A 13,316-nucleotide genomic window follows, 5' to 3' on the forward strand; every position below is an offset into this window, starting at 1 on the left:
AAATTGCCCTGCAGAGCAAGATTAGGAAATATATTTTGTTGAGGTTGATCTACATGTAATAAAAATAAGACGTTAGAATGCTAAACAATATTTAAGATTAAAGCTTTTTCTCTCCTGACCTCTCCTTGCGAGATCAATTGGACATGCTTTGAACAAATTGTGATAGTGTTAGGAAAGGAACCTGCTTAGTTTTTATTCCAAATTTGAAAATTATTATAATAATCTCTACATTTGTTTCAGAGGTTTTCAATGAGCAAGGAAACAAACTCATAAGAACACCACTCATCATCTCTAATTATGACCTTGTTACCACTTTTAGGCTGTTGGATTTTCTAGAGTGTCAAGCCTTTATATCAAGACATCCAAGCCCCACTGATAACCTAACAAATTAGACAAAGCTACATAACACGCTTGGTCCACAACAAAATGTACAAAATGATTTACAGAACTTCCCATTAGTTCTTTCTGCTCTTAGCACAGTTAAGAATTAAAAGGTCATCTTACAGAATGGAAAATCATACAGAATTCCTTGCAGTTGTATTTAATTACAGGCCAGTTAAAAGGGTTATGACTATTACAGATTCTGGATATATATTAGATATATCAGTTCAGCAGGAATTAGGGTTTTTGATAAAGTAAGAACTAGTATATATATATCATTATGAAAGATAGCAAATGCTTTTAATAAAATACCAAGGATTTTCTTTTACGCTCTTTGTGAGATTTCAGAATAGTCTCAGAATGGTCTATGTTATTCTTTAGATAACAGGAAGGACTACATGATAAGAGCAGCTCCCTGGACTGAACCAAAAGTCTGTGTTTTTTTTGTGTGTGTGTGTTTTTTTTTCTTCCACAGAGTTGTAACTAGGAAAGTAGCCACCTCCTAGCAGCAGATGGAGAAAAGAAAGCCATGCATAAAGCCAGAACTCTCTGTATGCACCTTACTCTTAACAACCTGTAGCTGAATGGCTTCCTGCATTGGGGGCTTTTCTTGGAGCCTTCCTTTGCACCAAGATACAGCAGTTCAGTGAAAGCCCTGATGAACAACAAGGTTTTCTGAGCCCCAGCTCTAGATTATCTATCAGATAGAAATAGATTCTGAAAGTCTCCTATGAAATTTGTGTGATTTGGATTCCAGAAACGTGTCTCAGACCGCTCTTACTGCCACACTCATGGTGTACTTCTTCAATGCAGGGCCACATCCCGAAGCTGTAACACACCTAAACCGTAGACCACTCTTCTTGACTGGCTGGAAAACAATTCTAAGACATCTAACCTGTAACTCCTCTCAGAGAATTTTAGAAAGGTTTTCTACCTAATCAATTCATTTCAAAAATTTGTGACAAGTTTTAATTCTGCACTGACCTCAGATTCTCTCTTGTATACTGGTTTAATGTCTCAGAGAATCTCCATCCATAAGGGATCAGATCTCTCTCTGTCTCTCTTCCTTCCATAAGGTTTAAAAAGGGAACATGCCATTGTATTTGAAGTAGTCATACAGATGCAGTTATGAAACTTACTCACTAATCATGAGTTCAAGGCTACAGTGAAGAGCATAAAAGAGGTGTAAAATAAAATAAATCAGCCTGTAAGAACTGATCATCTTCAAAAAAAAAAAAAATTGGGGGGTGGGGGGGGAGAGAGAGTTGCTAAATATTCCTTCTGCAATATAGCCAAAAAGACTTAGGAATGTGCAGTCCTAGGGTTTTTCAGGTTCTAGTGGGTTTACGTGGCAAGGTTTTGGTAGCAGGGGGCCAAAACCTTGCTATTGCACCTGCAATAGCGGTGGCTTCTGTGAAAAGGATCCCCACTGGTAAGGTGGTAAGGGCCCCACTGCTGGTAAGTAAGGTGGTAAGGGCCCCACTGCTGACCAGAGCTGAGCCAATAAGTGATGTTGTTTGTGCCTCTGTGAGAGAATATTTAAGACAGGGAAAAAAAAATAAAATAAAAAATACTGCACCACACAGCAGCTGGGAGAGTGAGAGGAGTAAGAAACAACCCTGCAGGCACCAAGGTCAGTGAAGGAGGGGGAGAGGTGCTCCAGGCGCTGGGGCAGAAGTCCCCTGTGGCCTGTGGTGAGGACCATGGTGAAGCAGGATGTCCCCCTGCAGCCCATGGAGCACCACAGGGGAGCAGGGTTCCACGCTGCAGCCCGTGGAGGAGACCACAGTGGAGCAGGTGGACCTGCACCGATGGAGCAGATTCTGGGCCAAACCTGTAGGCCATGGAGAGACCATGCAGGAGCAGGTGACCTGGCAGGAGCTGCTGCCCGTGGGGGACCCAGGTTGGAGCAGTTTGCTCCTGAGGGATGGACCCCGTGGTACGGAGCCATATCTGGAGCAGTTCTTGAAGAGCTGCTGCCTGTGGGCAGCCCACACCAGATCAGTTCAGCAAGGACTGCATCCCATGGGAGGGACCCCACAGCACAGGGGATGAGAGTGACTGAGAAGGAGCGGCGGCGAAGAAGCGTTATAGACTGACCATAACCCCCATTCCCCCCTTCCCCTGCGCCGCTCAGGGGGAGGAGGTGGAAGAGGGTGGATGGGGGGGGAGGTGCTTTTAGTTTCTTTCCTTTGTTTCTCACTTCTCTAGCTTGTTAGTAATAGGCAATAAATCTTACTGTCTCCCTATGCTGGGTCTGTTTTGCCCATCACGATAATTACTGCGCTATCTCCTCGTCCTTATCTCAATCCTTGAGCCTCTTTCATTGTATTTTCTCCGCGCTCCTCTTTGAGGAGGGGGAGTGAGAGAGTGGTTGTGGTGGAGCTCGGCCACCCACCTGAGTAAAACCACCACACAAGTCCATCTCTTTTTATTTTCTCAGGAACTAACACCTAATAAGCCAGCAAGAACTTCACTAACTAATGAGCATTAGTGACAACGAATGAGCCACAAGCAATCATTTCCTATGTCTGTTTCTTACCTTTCTGATGCAACTTCCCCACCACAACCTCCACAGAACTGATGCTTGTCCTCTATTCGTTATCATTGTCACGTAATTAAATTTTACTCTCAGTTCTCAAGCTGTTCAAAAATAGCAGGTAAAAGACCAAATTTTGCTAGCAATGGGACACACCTGCTTTCTTGGGGATTTGTATCCACCTTGTACATCTAAATCTTGTCGCAATCATACCAATTCTGAGAAATAATTCATATCTGCCTAGTCAGAAGGAACTTGGACTTTATGAGGTGGCACAAGATCTATTATGTAAGTTATATAGTGAAATAGCAGAGATGTAGTTTGTGCCAGACTGTGAAACAACAGTAATAACTACGGGGATTTTCTTTTAGGTTCTGATTTTAGCTTTAGTCTAACCAAACAGTTAACAAACAACAAATGAAGTAAGGAAGGTAAAAAAACTGAAAACTGCCATGACACTAAGGAATACTCTGGAAGAGTACCTTAGATGGCAGTCTGGCTTTTATGGCCAGCCTCAACTGTAACTGAAAAGCATAAAAAAATCTGCATTGCCAGAAGAGAAGCAGCATTGTGGTTTAGCCCCAGCAGGCAGCTCAACGCCACACAGCTGCTCACTCACTCTCCCCAGGTGGGACTGTGGAGAGAATCAGCAAGGTGAAAGTGCCAGAACTCTTGGTTGAGATAAAGACAGTTCACTGTGGAAAGCAAAAGCCATGCACAAAAGCAAAGCAAAACAAGGAATTTGTTCACTACTTTTCAGTCAGGTGTTCAGTAACATCCAGAAAAGCAGGGCTCATCACATATAATGATCTCTTGGGAAGACAAACACCATCCCTCTGAACACCCCCCTTTCCTTCTTCTTTCCCCCAGTTTTATTGCTGAGCATGACACCATGTGGCGTGGGACATCCCTTGGCCACCTGTCCTGGCTGCGTTCCACCGCACCCTCGCCCCCCCCAACTCCTGGTGCACTCCCAGCCCCCTCACTGGCAGGACAGCATGAGAAGCTGAAAAGTCCTTGGCTCTGTGTATGCACTGCTCAGTAAAAACTAAAACATCAGCATGTTACCACCACTATTTTCATCAAAAATCCGAAACACAGCACAATACTAGCTACAAGGAAGAAAATTAACTCTGTCCCAACTGAAACCAGGGGAGGCATCACCAAAGGCATAATCAAGATACAAGTGAAGGCTTAGTTATGCACTGAAGAGAACAAGTTAATCAACAAGGTGACTGTGACTTTAAATTTTCCAAATCTTAATCTCTTAAGTAAATTCTCTGCTTTGATAGATAAGATGAATTTGGCAAGTTTTAAAGCCAGATAGGATCAGAGCTTAAACTAAAAATTAGGAATCACAAAAAAAAATACTGCTAAACCAGTTTCATAAAACTGCAGGGAGTTTCCTCAAGTCAAATAGGTAATATCAAAACTTTGGGCTTCTGTTCAAAAAAAGAAATTCAGGATGCCTTGATTTCTTGGTCTGCAGAGTTATAAACTGAGCTTCTCCCTTAATTTCCTGTGAAGAGCCCATTAGAAATAATGTCCTTTCATCTAGGGGAAAGGCTGTTCTTCATGAATCCTTTTCTTTTTTGGAAGTTACTAAATCTTCTGATATGTAAATATTGTCATATGATTCTCACAGCATCCTAGAAAATGCATTACAGAGAAATGTTTGTTTAGTTGCACCAATGAAACAAAAATATTTTATAAAGTTCATTAATTATATATATCACTGAAGAGCATCAGCAGCCTTATCAAGTTGATTAATGTTGATTGAGGTTTCACAGAGTAAAAGACATTACAGTCTTGAGTCAGGTTAATCTACAGAATAGCCCTGGATTAAATTCCAGTTTATTTTCAGATTTATCTTATTGTTTCCTCTTCTTTGTAATCAAAACAAATGTCATAAGCATCTGTGGATAATGACCTGTATCTTTCAGTTGCTCTTCCCAGTCTTGGGTCAGATAAGCCTCATAAGTGTTATTTATGATATTCTGTGCTGTTATTTTATGGCCTTTTGCATTTTATTGTCGTATGTGACAGAATGATTATATATAATTGATAGTTAGTTTCATATTGCACAGAAAGAGCTTGATAGGCAACTCATATCCCTAACCATTTTTATTTGTCGGGGTATATATTTTAAGCCATCTCAACCAGGTACTCTTTTGAAAGACACAATGCATGTCTCTTCAAATCTGTTCTTTAATTGATTTATCATGGAAATAATTTTTTAACAAAGGAAATATTAATTTCCTCAGATATTATTTTCTACTGTAGCACGAAGGAAAAAGGTATGAGATATCCATCTCCTTATATATCCCTATATGTAGGAATACTATGACCTTGGGACCCAGTATTTTCTGCATAAAAATGTTGACAGCACAATGTTGGAATGGGAGACGGACCTGGAGTAACGACGCAACCTCAATGCGAGTATAATCGTTCTCCTTTATTGCATATTCTAACAGAGTATATATAGGCAACTAACTACAGCACGTGCCGGCAACAACGTATGATTGGTCTAGCTTCTCTGTGCACGTGTCTCTAGCACTAATATGATTGGTACGACGGTGTCGTTCACACGGAGTGATGTCGTCTCTCCTCCTACATGTAGTTTCACATATTCTAGTTGCAACATCACTCACGGTTTTCAGCTCCAGGCCTACATCTTTTCCACAGTCCTTCAAAACCTGAGTTGCTCATTATAATTAAGTCATGCCCCTTCTCACTTAACCATGACTCCACAGCACAATGCATATATTTCTTCAAGAAATTTGATTTAGAGCTAGGATCAAACTAGGGGCATTTAAACTAAAGGTTTCACGCCTTCAGTGGGGATCCCAAGACTAGTTCCTGACATACTGCTGAACACTTCTTAAAACTCATCTGAAAATACTTTTAAGGGAGAGAATCAAGGTATTGAGAACAAGCTAAAGACCTCCCTTTATGACGGCAGATTTGCCATGTGAATATTTATCACTGTTTCCAAGTCAGGTAATTGAAAAGAAGTAGTCTCTGCTAAACCAAACCAAAATTTTCGGCCTACTTTCATCCCACTTCAACCTCAGGCACCCGCTTGAGGTGTCTAAGTCAGGAGAATATTTGCCTTAGTCTACTGCTAAAGCCAATGATGAGATATAGGATAAATTGCCATCTGGAAGTGCCTATCTGTCTTTGACAATTTTGACAATCAAGGATATCTAAACTCCTAACTCTTTATCTTCAACATAGTTAAGTGTCTTATGTTAGTTGGGAGGAATCCATACTTTCAGTCATAATGAAAAAGTGCAAAGAAAGAAATGTCAGCATCTGATTCATCCAACTTCTCCCCACTGTGCAGATCAATCCTTAATTATACTATCTGCTTGAGAACAATTTCAAATCTTGTCCTCAGGGCAATGTTCCTGAAAATAAAAATGCACTTCTTTGAGAGGAATAACAAAAAAAAAAAAAAAAAAAGTCATGATCCTATATACTTCATAGATAATTTTCATAGATAATTAACAGTTATGATTGATAGAATTTAAAACACAAACATAGCAGGTTATATCTCTGCTATTTTCAATAATGGCTAATTATTTTTAATAAAAACATGGAATCCACAGACATTTTAATACACTTTGCTAGTTTCTCTGTGTTCTATTTCTGAGAATTATGAAAAAATTCACTTGACAGTTTTTTCTGCAGTCTGCCCCCTAATAAGGGAGTTCATGTTCCTTTAAGCTTCAGAAACAATTAATGTTTTGCAGCATTTGGGCATGTAGAGCAGTGCAGTCTTACTATTGAAAAGCGGATTCATGTGTGTTACTCATCAACTTCTCAATCCTTAGAGAAACCCAGTGTTCCTCTAACATGTATCAGATGGAAGCAATTAACAGTATGGTGAACTAATGTGATAGGGGCCAAGCCCAAATCTAACACTGCCCATCATAGGACAATCAAGAGTAAAAGAGACTGAGAGTACTGCAGAGCTCACAGCAGGGGAAATGGGTTGGATTCTCATCTTCCCTATGTTAGGTGACTCCACTTACTATCAACATAAAATAAAGATGAGGGTCATAGACAGGGAGGCCATGTTTACTCACAGCCTGAAAAGAAAGTCAGCCCAATCATGGAGAGAGGAAAAAGAATTATCTTCTATAATGCTACTGAATATGGGAATAAATGCCATAGATACAGTTACGTAGAGCAATGACTATCAAATGACTGTGCTTGTGAGCTGTCCTTCCAGACATTGCTTCTTTCTGAGAGTCCTTTAAATTTAAGAGACATCTGTGATTCTGCTGGTAAGGTCGTAATTGCTCAGTCCCAGGCTCTTAAAATATAATATTTTACAATGATAAATTATTAGCTTCCCAGCAACAAATGTGTAATAATAAAACAGTCTGATTTGGTAGGATGCCTTGTTTATGCATTTTACTCTTTCATTCTGAATTATTTTGCATTAAAACATATAACAGCTGTATTTGTCAGAGATGGGGAATGCAAGTGAACCTGTTAGCTAGGCTCTTGCACAGTCCCTGGACAATAGCCAGGGGACACTTCAGTAAAACCTTCTGCAGTTGGTGGGATAACTGTCTCCTTGCCTCAGGGAACCTCAGCATTAAAGTTATTAAATAAAACAGCCAGCCTGGCAGTTGGCTATGAGAAGCAATTTATACCATTGTAAATGGATTAGCAAAATGTAATTTCTTTTAACGTTTCCGTTTCAATTATTTCAAATAGATGTGCAGTTATAAATGTTAAGGAATTGTTCAGATGTTTCTCACTATGGAAAAAAAGTAAATATAGGTTAGAGGACTCCCAGGTGAATTTCCTATGTTTTTCTGTTTTCTGTTATGCTAAGGCTTTCCGTGTACTGCTGTAAAAGTTGCCATTTGGAGACCAGGAGAAAAAATATTTGTGGTCCTGATGAAACAGGGTATTATACTAATCAGGAAAGTATAGACTTGAAATGTCTTGAGGACCAGAGGAAAGCCTATGGCTGTTCTTATCCTATATTCTCAGCTGGTATATTTTGACATCAAGAGCCTGCAGCAGTGCATGAGATACCAGGAAAGAGACTATGCCACATATCTGTTTGTGTGAGAAACAGGGGGAATCTCTCTTGAAAAGTATGCCTCTGTGGATATTCTCTGAGAAGGGTTAATTAACAAACACAGCTAGAAGCTCAGAAACTATCAAACTCTCTTGCAGTGATTTCAGCAATATCTCACCTGATCTCTCTCTCTCTCTCCCTCTTTTTTTTTTTTTTTTTTTGGTAAGATGTTGCAATTAAGCAATAAGATATAACAAGAAATATGACTACTGGCATGGGATAATCACGTCCTTGGGGTGTGATCAAGAATCAAGAACAGACGAGTGCTTCTAATCCCCCATGGGTGTGATTACCTCATGATAGCCATATCCACCGAGAAACTACATTGCTACTGTGAATTGTTCACTTTTATATTCAAATACATTATCCAGGCAAGTGACCGTGATCGCCTCAAACTGCCATTTTGTGTCAGACCGCTTAGAAGCAGGATGCAGCCTGGTTGCAGCCGGCTCCCTCAATGCTCTGCAAACACCACTCGCCAGAGCAGAGAAAAGCCCACCAGAAATACTGCTGGGTGTGCAAACCTCCTGCTTTCAAAAAAAAAAATAAATAAATAAAAAGCTCTCCACAGCAGCCATGGTTACAAGCCAAATTAAAGTTGCCGTAGACTTTAAAAGAGGGGGTGGTGAGGGGAAAGATAGGGCAACAAGAAACAGCGGACAAGACTAGCTCAATAGAAATCAGCCGTGCAGAAGCCTGAGGGCTAAGATGGCAGTCATCATCGATTCAAGGGGAGGGAGATGTCAAGGACAGGGAATGTCAAGCAGAAACAACAATAAGGCATCATAAGAGTGCTTAGCAGTGCCAAGTCTTCCAAAAACAGAACAAATAAAGCTACCCGCCTGTTGTGATTGGTCTATTTGCTGCCTGATATCACAAGAAAAATGTATAAGGGAAAAAGAAAAAAAAAAAAAAAAAAAAAAAAGATACATTTAAAATGTACATCTGTCCTCTCCCTCCCTCCTACACAAAAATAATTAAAAATATTCTCCCTCTGTCTTCCTCTCACACCCCACCCCCATTGGCATCATGTTGAAATAGTCTTTGCAAACAAAGTTAGATACAAGCAAATGCTCTATGTGGAACCAATCGTGTCAATGTATAGATAAGCAGCAACAGCACATTGGCCCTGAAAGAATAATCAAATGCTAAAGGAAGAGCTTTAAAAACACAAACACGCTCCAATTTTCTGCAGTCTGCAACATTGTCTACAATATGAATGTTTTCCTGAAACATTAACACCTGCTTTTGCAGGTGACATAATTTTATGGCACAAAATGTATTTATCCAATAAGTTTTTACACATACTTTACTGCAGCTTCTCACATAGGTGACAAAATGAATTATGTTCTTGCTGATGCTCACACACCAAACATGCTGATATTTTCAGGTGACTGTACACTTGCATGTTTATACTCACAGCAGCTTGAAGGCACACTGAAAACCAGGTCGCCCCACAATATCTGTTAGGTGGGACCACTGAACCTATTGATGGATAAATGATATCACCAAGGGAAAAGGAAAAAAAAAATGTTTAATGAATTGTAAACACAGTCAATGATTTCAAAATTTGATTTTGTTTCATACTGAGCAATTCTGAAATTACTTGTAAGAGAGGAATAAGCCTCAGCACTTAGGTCACTGACCTGTGTTAGAATCATGTCAGCCCTGAAACTTTCTGACCACAGAGGGAATGATGGATATGGGACTGTGAAAAATGCTGGACTTCCAGGCATGGCTGTGAAGAGGAGCCCAAGGCCCCACATGTGCTTATTTCATAGAGCTATGGAGCACTGTAGAAAACTAACATGATTTCAAAATATGCTTTGGCTTACTGCATCATCTCTGAAACCAAACTACCTTTCTTTGACTGCAGCTGCAGTGGAGAAACCTTCCATTATTTGCAACTCAATTAAGGGAGTTGAAATGTCTCTTCTATTGCAGCCCGAAAGGTATATAGCATGTTCATGGGGTACACAGCAATGTCCTTAGGCAGAGAAAAAAAAAAAAAAAAAAAAAAAAATGAAGTTATATATTCATGATATACAAGTCTTTTTTTCTTCTTTTCAACTTTTGACATATCATAATGCATGACCCTTGCAACTGAGGGAAATCCACTCTTTAGTAGGAGAGCTCATTTTTGACCTTTCTAAAAATAACTATTCTGTTTCACAGTAAACATGGCACAATATTCACCAAAAATTTGCACTTACCTAGGACCTGTGTGACATGAACTCTCATCATTCATGGCACAGGAGTGAATTTCACTGTAATAAACTGAACCCAAGGCAAAAACATCCCTTTCCACTTCTGGCCCTACCATGCATCTGATTTTCTACGTATCTAGGAAAAGGAAGATATTTCTGTCTGAATAAGATTAGTTTGTTTCGCAGGTCACCTAAAATATATTCTCTGTTTTCCACCTACATAATGAAGTATTATCCCTATTGACCACAGTCTTCCAATTTGAAGAGGGGAAAAAAAAGAGGATAGAAAAGTGGAATGCAGGGGAAGACTTTATCATGTTGCTTATTTTAAGCTTTGGCCATTTAAACAGCCATTGCCAGAAATTAGTTTAAGTACTTGCTGGCTGAAACTGGACAGATTTAGCAAGCAACCCAGACATATTTCTCAGTGGTTGTTGGCCTCCTTCTGCAGAAGAAATAGACTCTGCTGATCAAACTTGCACTGTTTTGAAGAATGGCACTATCAATAAAAACAAAGGCAAATCAGAAGCTGCAGCTGGTTCTTCACCTTTCAGTTAATACTTTGGGGGATATTTATGCCTGAAGCGTGTCCTCATAGAAATAAATAGAGATGCAGAGGCAAGGGACACAGCTGGAAATGGCTGTGGTGATTGGATAAGCAGCCATGGTTACAAAGGAAGGGGTCAAAAGGAAAGCTGAGTCACAGGTCGCAGATTTTAAGCAGCAGTTGGCTGAGACAACCTCAGCCTGTGTAACCACTTGAGCTTTGTCTCCGTGAGGACGACAGAGGCTGAATGTCAGCAGAAGTCAGGCACTCCCCATGGGGTTGGTCAGGGCAGGACCTGGCAGCCAGGCTCTGCCTCTCTGGGTGCATGTGCAGCCCTCTTGCTTCCTTCCAGCCTATAATGCTGCCAAGTCAGACTTTTGGTGGGTCGTGCTCTTGGCTTCAGCAGAGAACCCTCGCTGCCCCCTCATTGCACAGGGAGCTGAAGGGGTCCACTTCGAGCAACATCAGCACACCCATTTCCAGCAGCATTACTTTCTCATCCCAGCTCTGGTTCTCCATCTGCCTAGCTATTCATTTACCTTGTTAAAACTCAGCAAGTAAAAAGCTCTGTGGTGCTGGCTTGTCTGGAGGCTGTCTGTCTTTTCAATACAGCTGCAGACAGCCATCTGTAAAGTTTCAATATTTGCTCTAAATGAAACATCTCTCAGCTGGAACTCTGTCCCACACTGTATTGCTGGTGCAGACAAGATGTACCCCATAAACCAGAAAAAAATCTGTTGGGACACTGGTGCCCCTAGAAGCACAGGTGATAATTGCTTTTCCTTGGCCTAATTATAGGTACCTATGTCTCACCTTTGTTACTATTAACATCTGTTCTTACAGTGTGCTTTAAACTGTCACCATAAACTTATCTAGAGATAGATCATTTATTATGAGAGATACTGGACATTTTTATTAACTGTTGTGTGAATTTTACATATGAAGAAATACACCATAGCTATGGGCAGAGGGGACTTTTAATCATATTAAAATGATTTTAAGGAAACATGAGAATTCAGTTGATCTTCCCTATCTCGAAACAGGATCACTGTTAATATCTTATTACTTACTGACACATGGTATTCCGATTTGTTCATATGGAAGAACAAAATATGTTCTCCATTGATGGACGTGCTGCAATTTTTGTAGCCATTTTGTTTGTGTGTATGTCATGAGATAGGCCAACACAAACATTCCTTATGAAAATGTTAACTTGCTGTTTCTTACCTTCTCCAAAGCGGAGAAGGAGCTCAGTACTTTACCTGCTTAAATGGCTGGCATCCAGTTTCCTTCTCTTTAGCCTCAAACAACTCTAGTGTCACTTTTCAAGGCACAAAGCAGGAATAATACAAACCTCAGCAAATACCACTGAAGAATCTCGATGCTTCCTGAAAGAGTAATATAAGACAATTTTCTATTTTCACCTTTAGGTTCAAATCTGCAAATCCATAAACTATAGAATCAAATACAACAGCAAACCCGAATCTCTTCAATCACGACCAGCAGCAAAAGTTTACCTTTTCTGTGAAAACACAGAAGAAACTAGAGAGTCTGCCACACAGTTATATAGAAAGGGTAATGGCTTTCATTTTTTAACCCAGGCATTATCTAACATAGCTATCCAGAGAGGAAAGTCTCTCTCTTCTGCTACCAAGTCACAGAGGAAAATATATTTAACCTCACGTTAACTAAAAGCAACTGAAACTTGTTCTGTTGGCTATGTTTCCAAAGCCTCTTTTTTTCTCACATAGAAGTTTTAAGTATTGGATTGGAAAGAAGAATTTTAGTTGTTTAGTTACATAATACAATTTTTTTCTCTTTTATATATGCATCATAAAAGCTACATTTACCATACTATTAACATTAGTGCTTGAAGACATCTTTCATTCAGATACGTAGAGATTTGTACACAGATCTTGCAGAGTTAAAAGCCATCATCTTGATGAGCTTAAAAATTCTCTGTTGCAGTATCTTATTCTTCCATATCAAAGACCCAATACTTTTTAAACTTTAGGCATTCTCTTTAGTAACGAGGTTGAGATTGCAATGTGCTACATCAATTTGGCTTCAGCTTGATGCCTCACTGAGGCACAGCCTGTCTGAAATATGAATGCCAACCATCTATTGGGATGACTAAGTGAATAATCAGCTGGTCTCAGGCTGTAACTGAGAAAGAGCACTACCCCATAAGTAAGAATGAATTTATTTTGTATGAGGTGATAGAAATATAAGTTGCTATGTATATAATAAAAGCATCAATTCAAGAGGTATTTAGACTAATCTGGCAGCAAGGCAGTTACTCGCTATACTTCTGAGAACACAATGATTTCATGAACTGATTTAATAGTTAAACAAACATTCACTCCCAAGAGGAAAAGAAACCCAAACTAAACTAAGATTAATGGAGATCGGTCCCAGTGGATGTTTTTTTCATCCCTTGATGCTGTCTCATAGCCTTGAAATGTTCTTGTGTTCCATGCAAATGAGCTGCTTCCAAAATCCAACTCTTTCAAGTATGTTGCAAGCACTAGTGTCTAT

The sequence above is a fragment of the Oxyura jamaicensis genome, chromosome 1 (assembly GCF_011077185.1).
Source record: "Oxyura jamaicensis isolate SHBP4307 breed ruddy duck chromosome 1, BPBGC_Ojam_1.0, whole genome shotgun sequence".
Taxonomy (NCBI): Eukaryota; Metazoa; Chordata; class Aves; order Anseriformes; family Anatidae; genus Oxyura; species Oxyura jamaicensis.